This window comes from Heloderma suspectum, chromosome 7, assembly GCF_057233095.1.
Source record: "Heloderma suspectum isolate Gila_16-S chromosome 7, 16-S_ref, whole genome shotgun sequence".
In the NCBI taxonomy this organism is placed as follows: domain Eukaryota; kingdom Metazoa; phylum Chordata; class Lepidosauria; order Squamata; family Helodermatidae; genus Heloderma; species Heloderma suspectum.
Genome location: NC_139464.1, coordinates 121,936,612 through 121,949,449, shown reverse-complemented (window position 1 = coordinate 121,949,449; position 12,838 = coordinate 121,936,612).

Genomic DNA, 12,838 nt, shown 5'->3' with positions numbered 1-12,838 from the left:
GATGGAACCAGCAGGAACAAACGGCGTTTTACTTTCAGGAAAAAAAACGTCCAAGCCTGTTGCTGTTCCTGCCCCCTAGATGGCAGCCTTACCCCAGAGGTCGCCAATGCAGCCTCCGGGTGGAACAAGGACATTCGTTGGGTTCGCCCTCCCCAGAGGACGGCGCTCCTCCATCGAACGACGGTGGGCTGCTGTGTTGTCTGGGAGATGAGATCCCTTCCCTGCTGTGTTCACCATCTCTGCTCCTGTCACAAGCCCCTCAACATCTCAGTCACCGTTTCTTCATCCATCCAGGGCTATTTTAAAGCGGTCGTTTATGCCTGAAGGACAAAACGAGAGACTCTTTCCGTGTTTCTTTTTAAATGCACAGACAGCCATTCCTGCCTATGCCACAAAGTCCCATGCTCTAAACATTGAAGGGGGGGTTGGGGGATGGAATTCCCATAATATTGCATAAGGGTCACCAAAGCTGTGGAGGCAGTTGAGAAAATGCTATAGAGATGGGAAACAAAATTAACGCCAACAATGATTGCAATAGCAGTTTGAAAGAATGTTCATTTTGGAACCTCAAAAAATAGGGGAGACAGGTTGCTGGCAAATGGTTCACTATTGCACACAGTTAGACACCCTTCTTCCTTTAAGAGCACCGCTACAGAACCTTCGTTGAGGATTAGCAATGTATTTAACATTTAACACACTAATTGATTACATTCATTGCATTAATCAGCCACTTCAGTCAATAGGTTTTTTTAATGCTTAAATCTCTCCCATTGATATCAATGAGACAGAAGTGCTTAATTTGGGCAGGATTGTGCCAGCCCTGTTCATATTGTTGTTATTATTTGTAGCAGCAGCAGCAGCAGCAGCAGCAGCAGCAGAGTATTACTATTTAACACTTACAAAGCACCTACTGTTTTCATACAATCATAGAATAGTAGGGTTGGAAGGGCCTTATTAGACCACCGAGTCCAACCCCCTGCTCAATGCAGGAATCCAAGTCAGAGCATCCCCGACGGAAGGCTGTCCAGCCTCATCTTGAATGCCTCCAGTGTGGGAGAGCCCACCGCCTCCCTAGGGAATTGGTTCCGTTGTCATATTGCTCTAACAGTCGGGAAGTTTTTCCTGATGACATGGCTGGAATCTGGCTTCCTGTAACTCGAGCCCATTATTCTGTGTCCTGCACTCTGGGATGATTGAGAAGGGATCCTGGCCTTCCTCTCTGTGACAGGCTTTCAAGTCCTTGAAGAGCGCTATCCTGTTTTCCTTCAGTCTTCTCTTCTCAAGGCAAAACATGCCCAGTTCTTTCAGTCTCTCCTCATAGGGCTTTGTTTCCAGTCCCCTGATCATCTTTGTTGCCCTCCTCTGAACCCTCTCCAGTTTGTCTGCATCCTTCTTAAAGTGTGGTGCCCAGAACTGGACACAGTATTCCAGATGAGGCCTAACCAGTGCTGAGTAGAGGGGAACTAGTACGTTACGTGGTTTGGAAGCTAATGCATCCCAAAACAGCATTGCCTTTTTTGCAGCCACATCACGTGGTTGGCTCATATTCAGTTTATGATCTACAACAATTCCAAGATCCTTCTCGCTTTAGTATTGTTGAGCCAAGTTTCCCCCATCTTGTAACTGTGCATTTGGTTTCTTTTTCCTAGGTGCAGAACTTGGCATTTATCCCTATTAAATGTCATTCTGTTGTTTTCTGCCCAGCGCTCCAGCCTATCAAGATCACTTTGAATTCTGTCTTCCATGGTATTCACTATCCCACCTTTTCTTTCTTTCTTTCTTTATTAAATTTCTTAATTGCCCATCTGGCTGGTCACCCAGCCACTCTGGGCGATGTACAACAATACAATTTAAAACAATAAGATTACACATTAAAACACATGTGTTTTAGACATTACACATTCTAAGGTCCGTATCAGTATTGAAAGCCTGCAGCTCATAATCGGACAGACACAACCCAGAAGGAAAAAAGAATAGGGAGGGAAGAACAAAGGGCGCCCTGGAGCAGCCGTTCCTCCCCTTGGGGATGGATGGGGACAGACTGGCATCCCCCTTGCCACGGAGTTCTTCCTAGGAGGCAGAGGTGCAGCTTCCCAATAGGCCCCTGCCTGTGGTCTCTTGGCTGGTGGCAGGGGCCACAGTGTACCTCTCTTCACCTCTGCAGTCCCTAGGCAGCAACAGCAACTGCAGAAGTAGTAATAGCAGTAGTATTCATTGCATATTCCATATACATCGTCCAAGTATTTTATAACCACGCCCAGGTTTCAGTGGCGGCCAGGAGTGCATTTGCCCAGCTGAAGGTAGTGCACCAACTGGTCCCATTCCTAGAGAAGTCTGTTCTGGCCACGGTCACTCATGCCTTAGTTACATCCCATTTGGGCTACTGTCACAGCCTGTATGTAGGGCTGCCTTTGAAACTTCAGAAACTTCAGCTGATCCAGAATGCTGTGGCCAGACTGTAGACTGGGGCAGGTTACAGGCGACCCCCTTGTTACAGGAGTTTCACTGGCTACCGCTTTGTTTCCGGGCAGAATTCAAAGTGCTGGTTATGACCTGCAAAGCCCTATACAGCTTGGCACCAGGCTACCCGAAAGAGCGCCTTCTCCAATATGAGCCTGCCTGGGTGTTAAGATCTTTTGGAGAGGCCCCTCTCTCCGATTGGTGAGAAGCATGTTTCGTGGCCACATGAAAGATGGCCTTCTCGATGGCCGCTCTCAGGCTCTGGAACTCTCTGCAGAGGAAGGCGAGGTTCGCTCCCTCTCTGCTGTCCTAACGCTGGCAGGCAAAGACCTTTTTATTCGAGCAGGCCTTTGGCGTATAAGCAAGTCTGTTGGGCTGGGTGCTGTTTCTATTCTGTTGTTGATGTGTTTTTATTGTATTTTAATGCTTTGTTTTATTATTGGTTTGATCAAGTTTTATTTATGATTGTGAGCTGCTTGGAGTGCCAATTTTTCTTGGTACAAATCAATCGATAAATCATAAAATCATAGAATAGTAGTGTTGGAAGGGACCTACAAGACCATCAAGTCCAACCCCTGCATAACCTTTGATCTAAGAGTCACACAGGTGGCATCTAGTTCCTCTGTTGTTCCATTATGTAGAGATGCTTGGCTCACCACACACAGCAGCAGTAAACAGGGTTCCCATCTGTAGAGCTGGCTGCTTATAAACAAAGTCATAACTTTGCAGGTCATAACCATTCACCCTACTCCAGTGATTTCAAATGTGTTGCTATTATTGTTGTTGTTGTTAATATTATTCTTATACAAACCTGTTACATATAAAGTCACAATAACTGGGCAGTATGAGCAAACATCTATATATAATTGACTCGCATTACAAACATTTATAAGAAGTGGCCAGCTGTAAATGAATCTGACAAGATTTTATTTTGCTTCTCCGACACATTTACATTTATATACATTTTTGTCATTTTTGCATATTCCTACGTTTTATCCAGCTGTTCTTTCAAAGATCGTATTTTCGTCTCTAGTATTTGGTGTTAAGCCATTCTAGCTGCTGTAACGATATAGGATATTTATTTTCTATCCTTAATTGGCATTTTATTGTTGTACTATGAAAGAAGAAACAACAAGGTTATATCCCAATACATTTTTCCATTGAGGTTTTAAAAAAAATCTTCCTCCAACGTTTGTTAGCCCAGGACAGATCCACTTTAGATGTGGGAGGCAAGGGTTCCACTTTTCAGTGTCTGGCAATTCCAACAGTCTGAACTGCAATTCCTATTTAGTTTACTTATAAGTAGTACATGACATACCATCTTATCAACATCCTGTACCAGTTTTCTTAGATATCCAAGCCTCATCAGTTAGGGTAGGTTAACAAACTTACCTCACAAGAACTTTATATTCTAGAATTTACACAGAAGAAGATCTACAACATAATCCTCCCATGAAATTGTTGTATTATTTCACCTGCATGATGACTCCAAATTTCAGCCACTGACCACTTACCATTTTCTTTCTGGAAACAAAAACATACCGGAGGCATAAAATATCCCAATAATCTGTTGATTTTGCCATTGCGGTGTCTTTATGCCCCAAACACAAGCAATGTACTGGGGTATAAAAATGTCCCATGGGGTTTTCAGAAACAAAAAAACGGTCTAAGGAAGCAAGCTTAGGGCACAATCCTATGCATGCTTAGACTGAAAAAAAGTCCTACAGCTCCCAGCATTAGGAATGCTGGGAGTTGTAGGACTTTTTTCTGTCTAAACACACATAGGATTGCACCCGTAAACACTCTGAAGATCAGTTGTTTGGCACCAACCATGGGATTTCACTGGGGGAACATTTACCTCACCAGAGGCAGATTTATTATGTGGGTAGAATACCTGACAACACTAAAAAATGTTAGTTCTTAGTAATAAATGTTTTATCTTGACAGTTTATGAGAGCTTTCTAATATTTTGAGTTTATAACATACTCCTTCCCACACCACAGACACATTTGTTTGTGGGGGCATTTTACCACCCCAGGATACATTGCAAAATGGCTTGGGGTAGTTGATGCCCCACAAAGAGGTTTGTGTATATTTTCTTTACAATCAATGCAACGAGGAGTGGTCCATTGTCCAAAGATGCTCCCATATTTGCACAGGACTATATCTTGGGCATTCCTTTGCTTGTTCAAATTCACACTCATATTCTAACCATATTTTATAAGCATTGGAGAGAAGCTGCTTTTCATTAGGTATAAATACCTCCTCAAACTGGTTATATTTCAAAAAAGTATCCAGAAAAGATTTGATCTGAGAAAATTCAAGCCAAGGGGAATGTATGGCCCCTAATTTGTGTTTGGTGTTGCTGCACAATACTATTCTATTGCTCTCAGCAAGTGTCTCTCTGCCAGTGGAAGGTATCCAGCAGTGGAATGAGGAGAGGCCATTTTGGCAATTGCCTGTCCACCTAGCAGCCCCCATCCCCCCAACTGCTCCAGAGCAGATTGCAGGGGCAGGGGTGTTGGTGGTGAAGGGGACCATAGAGCGGAAAGAGAATTGCTGAATATCTCTCCCCTCCTGATGGATGGCTTCCATTGGTAGAGGGACACTAGCTGGACAACACTTGATTTAGCTTAGCTAAACCTCCTCCGTAACTAATATTTCCCCAAATCTGTGTTAAATTCCGGATTGAAGTGGATGGAGACTTTGATTTATAATCTTATTTTATGTCTGTCCCATATCCAAATAAGATTTGTTGTTATATATCTTTTCTTTTTATAACTTCTTTTACACTGGCATTCTGACAAGTGCTTCTTCTAATTGACATATTGGTGAATATGGGTTTTTAATCCAATCTAGAATCCACTTAATACAGTTGTCATTATAGTATTTTTTTTTACATTTGGGAAGGAAATGCCACCTCTTTTCATCTTGAATCAATATTGGATTGGTACATGGTCTTTCATCTTTCCCACTGAATGAGGGCAATGAGGCCTTGCCAAGGTCTAATCTGATTGTCTCTTCATTTTATACATAAACATGGAAAGAGGAAATTTAATTTTGGCATTAGTGTCATTTCTGCTGCTATTTTTGCAGTGACTTCTTGCAGGTCTGATGTTTAAATCCACATGTGGGCACACGGCCTTGATGGCTTTTTAGCAGATAAAGTGCTAAATAGTTAAATAGTGATGGGCGAACTTACCTTTAGCGAGTTTGTTATTTACTTGGGAAATAATGAATTCACCCATGTAGGCTGGGATGAGAGTTCTCCCTCAAAGTGAACTCTCATTCTATGTAAACAAACGTTTGCACATCTGAGCATCTTGGGAGCTGTAATTTGGAATTTCATAGTGCCTCCTTAGAGCCAGGGCTGTGGTGACAACGGAGATGATGAGTGAAACTGCTAAAGAGATGGTAGGATGACTAAAAGTTTAGGGGCGGTTGGACTCAATGGTCTTGTAGGCCCCTTCCAACCCTACTATTCTATGATTCTCTCAGAGCCAGAGCGGCAGTGAGGAGGGAAGCAGCACGAGATTAGACAAAGGAAGGCTTAATCCAAGCAAAACAGTGCATGCGCAGAAATGACATTATTTAGAGACAGACGGCACATGCTCAGAAGCTCGCAATCCATTCCGAATTGAATAGTGAATTTGTAAACCACTGGGCCAGGCTCATTAAAAGTTGAGTGTTATGAATGAGTGAGGTCTGATAAGCAAGCAGACTAATTACTAAATTCAGAAGCACCACTAATAATAAATAAATAAACAGATAATAAATAAGGGCTATATCCAATGGGGCTGCTGTGCTTATGCGATCGATGTAGCGCTAGCATAAGGGACCACTAGTGCAATCCTAATAGCGTACGTTGGCACAATGGGTTTTCTGGGGAAACGTGTCGCGTCAGCTTACGCCACTGGCATTGCATTAGAGATCACTTATGCTAGTGCTACATCAGCTGCATAAGCACAGCGGCCCCATTGGATTTTCCATCCAATTATTTCCATGGAGGCAGGAGATCTGGGTTAGATTTTCTATAGAATTTCGGCTAAATCAGGAGTGTTGGACCTCTTTCAGCCCAAGGGAGGAATTCCATTTTGGAGATGCTTCTGGAAGGTGCATCCCAGTGGTGTGTGGGGCTGAAGGCAAAAGGGGCAGGGCTAGAATGCCAGCCTATTTCAGCTGAAAGCTTTTCCTGCCAGCAAGGAAGCCTTAAGGGAGAGGCATTTCAGGCTTTTACAAAGGGGAAGAACTGCACAAAGGCTGGGAAACCATCCAGCAATCAGTGATTGGAGGAAAGGGGTGTGTTCATCTGAGGAACCCTAGAGGACTGGACTGAGACCCCAGGAGGGCTGGATTTGGCCCCTGGACTGTGCCTGAGGCTCTGCACCTCTAACCTAAGGCAAAATCTCTAATCTCCTTCTCAGACGAAGGGTGCAATCCTGGCTGGGGCATGCTGGGAGTTGTAGGACTTTTTTCTGTCTCAACATGCAAAGGATTGCACCCCTAAATATCTGAGGAGTTTTGAGGCAAGCAAAATAGCTTTGAAAGACTACAAAAACAATATTTTGGGGAGGGGCACAGAAAAGCTACACACTATAGTCAGCTGTTGCTGGACTATGACACTTCAGGAGGCAGGTGCAGTATTACATGTTACAAAGAAGCCCCGAAGAGAACCCGTCTTGCTAACGTGCTGGTGCCCTGTCCCCACAGAGGAACACTCAGACATGGGATACCCTGTTTACAGTCTGACGTGGTAAAATCCAGTAAAGGCTGCACCACACGATTCCACTGATGATGGAGACTGGCTCCTAACTGCTGCAGCATAGGATCTCTGTTACCAGGCCAGTGCAGGGCGCAGAATCGGGGATACGATTCCTATGCTACTCTCATTAGCAGGAATTATCCCTGAGGCTTGTTGTCGTTCAGTCGTGTTCGACTCTTTGTGACCCCATGGGCCATAGCACACCAGGCCTTCCTGTCCTCCACTCTCTCCCGGAGTGTGCTCAAGTCCATATTCATTGCATCGGTGATGCTATCTAGCCATCTCATCCTCTGCTGTCCCCTTCTCCTTTTGCACTCGATCTTTCCCAGCATCAGGGTCTTTTCCAGGGAGTTTTGTCTTTGCATTAGGTGGCCAAAATATTTGAGCTTCAGCTATCCCTGAGGCACTGGATGACAAAGACGAGACCAGAGCACTGTTTGTGCCTCAAGCAATTTTGATCATTGCTAAAGAGAGGAGAGGAGAGTAAATGAGCCATTAATCTGAGCCAGCAGGATTTGTTGTTGTTATACACACATGCAAACACATGTATGCATATTCTGGGCAGAAATGGCACCTGTTTTGTATTGTGCTGAATTTTCATGTAATTTGATCTTTGGTCTGGATGTTGCTGTTCCATGTGTGTGAAAATATTCATGAAAAAATGTGCACTGGTGCATTTTTCCACACCTGTGTATAGCCATCGTCCCCTCTCTGCTCCTGCTTTGGCTCCACGGTGAATTAGGGATTACGGAGTGAATGTGATGACATCACTGCCCCACTAGCCAATCGGAAATGTGTATGTGATGACATCATGGAGGGCACGGAGGGCATTGGACAAGGGGGAAAAGGGAAGGCATCCCAGGCACAACTGGACTGATGCCTCATCTTGCCTGTTCTGAAACTGTTCTGATGGTTTCATTGCTTGCAGCAAGACATTTACCCTAATCCAGCTCTAGTCCTCCATCATTACACACCACACGACTAGTTTGGGAAGAATGTGAATTGCACATCCAAGTGGATTCTGCCCTTAACCCCCAGCTAGTCAATCTGTGTGACTAGATCAGGGTGAGGGAGTGTTGGCAAAAGGGACACGCTCCCGCTTTCCTCCAACACTTACCCCCATGCAAACTGTTTCACACCCTTTTGCAAAGAGGTGCAAAATATCTCCTCAAATGTAGAGAGGCAGAAATATAATTTCACTGGGAGCAGGGGGGACGATGTTCACAAAACATCTCCCACATTTCAGTTTCACATTGTCAAATGTCCGCCATGATCTCTGTGTATGTATCGAGGGCCTATATATTACAGGGACTCCAGGGGAATGCAATGTGTCTCTGCTGGAGTATTCATAGAGAAAGGGGCAGGCAGTGACAGGCAAGTGTTTGGTTGCCCATCAAAGTTTTACTTGCCTTCTAGGGGTTAAAGGCTGGCATATGTTTCCATGGAAGAAAATGCAGGGTGGAACTGGAGGCCCCACTGTGGGGAGCAAACCTGTTCCTTGCCCCTGGCGTCCTCCCTACCTGGGGCAGGTTCCTTCCATCAATTATGTTCCAGACTGCAGCCTGTTGACTCTCTTCCACAGAACTTGGTGAGAGCCCCTTAGAACCAAGCCTGACTCTCTTGTAGAGCTCCTCAGATTTCACTGTATAGCCACCTCCGGAGTTCTGTTTCTTGGACACGCTAAGGTGTGATGGGATGTTGGGAAATAGGCTCTCTGGAGATGGTAGCTTCTGAACAATTGCAGTCTGTGGGGCAGAGGGGAGTGCATCTCTTCCAAAATATAGGACAGCCATCCCCAAGCCAGTGTCACTGCGTTCCCCAGCAATAAAGAGGGACTGAAGAAGAAGGATGGAACAAATTCACGCTGAGGCAGAGGGAAAGAAATGCTACAACAGTCGCTACAACTGGAAGTGCTATATTAATAGCTACATTTCTTAAGGCGGTGTCAAAAGTATTCACTACTTTTTGGTGAGCCTATTCAACAGTATCAAAAAGCCCTGCCCACACCCTGCCCCCACCTTGCAGTTTAGCTAGTTGCTTGGGAAGTGCAGGGTTCCAGCGCCCACAGAGGTGTATGCGTGTTGAGGTGCATGTGTTTATGCATTCCTGGCTCAGCGCATGGACATTGGAGGTGGGGTAAAACTCACAACCTCAGGGGTGGGGCCAGCAGCCATCTCCACTAGGCATGGATCCCCTTCACATGAGTAACACACGAAGGGGGGTTCAACTGGCTTCCTTTGCCCTCATTCATGTCCTCACTGAGCCACTTCTGAGTGGCTAGAAGGCATCATGACATCACCCCATTCACAACATGATTCCCAGTTGGCTGGGCATCACTCACTGTGGCTAATCCAGGAAGAAGAAAATGCAGTCATTAGAGGGGAATGCCAATGGAGCAATGGTGGCAAGCAAGATTTTTTTTTAAAGGCGAACATTTTTATTGATTGATTGATTGATTTTCTATTCTGCCCAATAGCTGAAGCTCTCTTACGATAATAACATTGTCATAATCAAGTGGTTTTGGGGAAAATATTTCTTCCCCCAGTCCAAAAGCAACCTGAACATTTAAACGGGCGAGAATGCGGTGTGGCTCATATCTGCCATTGATCAGCTGTAATACGTGAGGGCTGTGCACAGGATTACAGCCCTACTTTGGCTTCAATGGACTGTGGCTTCCAGCCTACCTACAGCTGTGCACAGGATTGCAAGGCCAGATTAGTAATGATGAGTAGAGTGGTGGGGAGAGAAAGTAATGACGTGGTAGTAACAACTCTCTTTTCAATAAACAGCTTGCTCACACGTGCAAACAATTTAGAATTGTATATACCATTATGAACACAGTGGCATCAATCTTCTTCATACGTCACAGAGTTTTGTAAGAAAACAAGTCCCTGGCTGCAAGGAGCTTACAATCTAAAACTTCGCTCAACAACATTCTGCTGCCTCGGTGCTCAATCCCTGATTTCTGTGTTGAAATATACATTAGACTGTAGGAGTCTCTTCAGTAGATTCCATTTGCATTACCTCCTCACTGGTGCACATTCATTCCCCAAAGGAGGGCCAGAGTATGGCATGATAAGAAAAGGTTAGAAAGACAAAAGTGGTTTAAAGCAGTGCTATACCGAAACCCTACTGGCCCTTTTGCAACCTCTTCAATTCCCTGTGAAAGAGGCCGTTGTTTTTGTGCCTCTTTTGCTGGGATGTTGGGAACTTTGGAGACATTTCTCAGGGTGCAGGACCTGAGTGCTCACCCAACTGGAAGGAGGTGGCCAGGGTGGTAGCGTCTCTTTCTCTCCCCCCCCCCACATCCTCCACAGCTGCTCGAGCTTCTTGGAAAGCCCCCTAGGGACTGAGCCAGGACTTCCTCCCATGGAGGAAGGTGCCTGAAAGCTGAGAGAGGAGCTGTTGTTGTTGTTAAAAGGACTTTTAATAACAACGCAACCCCCAAAATACCTCACTCAGCTTTCAGGCACATTGCAAGGGGCCACAGTGCAGTGAAGGCCAAAGGGGTGGGCCTAAAATGCCCCAAAGACTGGCAGGTTGGAGCTTAAAGCTCTCCTTAGCTTAGAGAGGTATTTCAACCTTTTAGAAGGGAGGCGTGTGGGGGGGGGACTGCACAGCCCACCGAGGAAACCACCATACAATTGGTGCTTGGGAGAAAGGGGCTTGGGGGATTTGGCCTGAAGTTCAGCATCCCTGGGCTATAGGAACAGCGATTACAATCAGGCATGCGGGAAGGGGTCGTTCCTGGTAACGAGAGCATTCGTGATCAAAATGCCTATCGAAAGGTCCACCTTGCAACAAGGTGAATGCTAGGGAAAGTATTTCAGGGACCTCAAACGCAACAGGTACACATTGCCCCAGGTGGCCTTTGTTCATGGAGGCTGCACTCCTCACTATCAAAGATGACAGCTGGCTTGGGCAAGGCTCTCCCCAAATACAGCACTCGCTTTTCTTTTTCCCATAGGAATGAATGGCAGCCATTCTGTTTTATAGAAGCAAGCAAAGGGACACCCCTGGGGAGGGAGCAAACCTTGTGACTTCAGCAAACGAAGTGCCAGAGTGAGGCTCAGCCAGTTCCCACGCAACTGTGTCACAGATTCATGGATGTCAGCAAACTCAGGGAGCACACCAACAACTGAGCCCACAGCAACCTGTGTAGCCCATCCCCGCTTTTTGCAGAGGCACACCTGGGTTCCACTCCCCCCTGAGATGTTGGTGAGAATGGAACTAGAGTATTTACAACTGGAGATCAACAAAATCTGCAGACATACTTTTTGTTTGCAATACTTCCTGGGCCCATTCCCTATTCACATGACTCATGTAGCCCATGACACTCAGCTTGACAGTGAGGGCAATGCCTCCTGGAACCTCAATGCCAAAGCCAGAATATTGGCTAAAGACAGTGCAGTGGTCAGAGGGCAGGCCTCAGGGCCTTCAATAGCCTCTCAGTACACCTTGCAGGAAAGCGGAAAACAGTGCAGAATCAATTAGGCAAAAACAAGAGGCATTGCATAATTTTGCTTAGTTGGCGGAGTTCAGAGGTTGCATTCTATACCTTTCTTGGTGTAGAATGTGGATTGTCTTGCTGCAAAATGTAGCATCTTGACTTGGATTCCTGCACTGAGCAGGGGGTTGGACTCGATGGTCTTATAAGCCCCTTCCAACCCTACTATTCTATGATCTTTTTAGCCCAGCTGGCAAATGCCCCTCATTTTCCCCCTATACAAAATGGAACCAAGTGTAGACACCTGGATAGAGAGTAACCTGCTATCTAGACAAGATGTATCTAGACACAGACACCAGTCAGCATATAAGGTATCATGATATATTTATATATTTATGATACAAAAATTGTAGGTAGCCATGATGGTCGATTAGAAAATATTGGGGGTGGGGGAGGGACACAGTGTGGTAATGTCTACATTAGGATCAACCAATAGCTAAACACACATATTATACAGAGAGCCATTGACAGTTGGAAAGTAGGGGATTTAAGGCTGCAGTTAATTGATTGCAATGCATTTAAAAAGTGCTTCCTGATTAATCTGGGAAGCAGACTGTTATTTATTTTATTAAATGCAGATACTTGCCTAAATGGACCTCTTTGACATAGCACTCAAGGGAGCCGTGGGGAGGAAGGTGTGTTAGGAATGCTACCAGCTGGGTAGGATAACTAGATGGAGGGTAAATAGGCCGATACATCCCCAAAAGAACCCTGCAGCAATTTACAAAATCGAACAAACTAATTGATTTGAAATCCTAGTTGTAGCAGCAGAGCTCCACCACGTCAGTTCTGTGTTTATCATATTGATACTGTAATAATTAGGGTGACAGTGTTTATAGTCAATTAATTGGTAGATTAGATCAACCAATTAAAAACCATTTGACTAATCTAAAAAGGTGCTCTGATTAACCTGGCAGCAGATTTAAACATTTTACAAACAATGTTAATAAAAGTACTTCCACAAATTGTGGGTGGTGATAGGTGCCATCTTAGAAGCGGCCTTCCCCATTCTCTCCCACTTCCCTTCAAAGATGGTGTCTGCTGTGACATGTGCATGCGTCATTTTAAAAACAAGGAGGTTGTGTTAATTTCCTTCAAAACGATGTTTT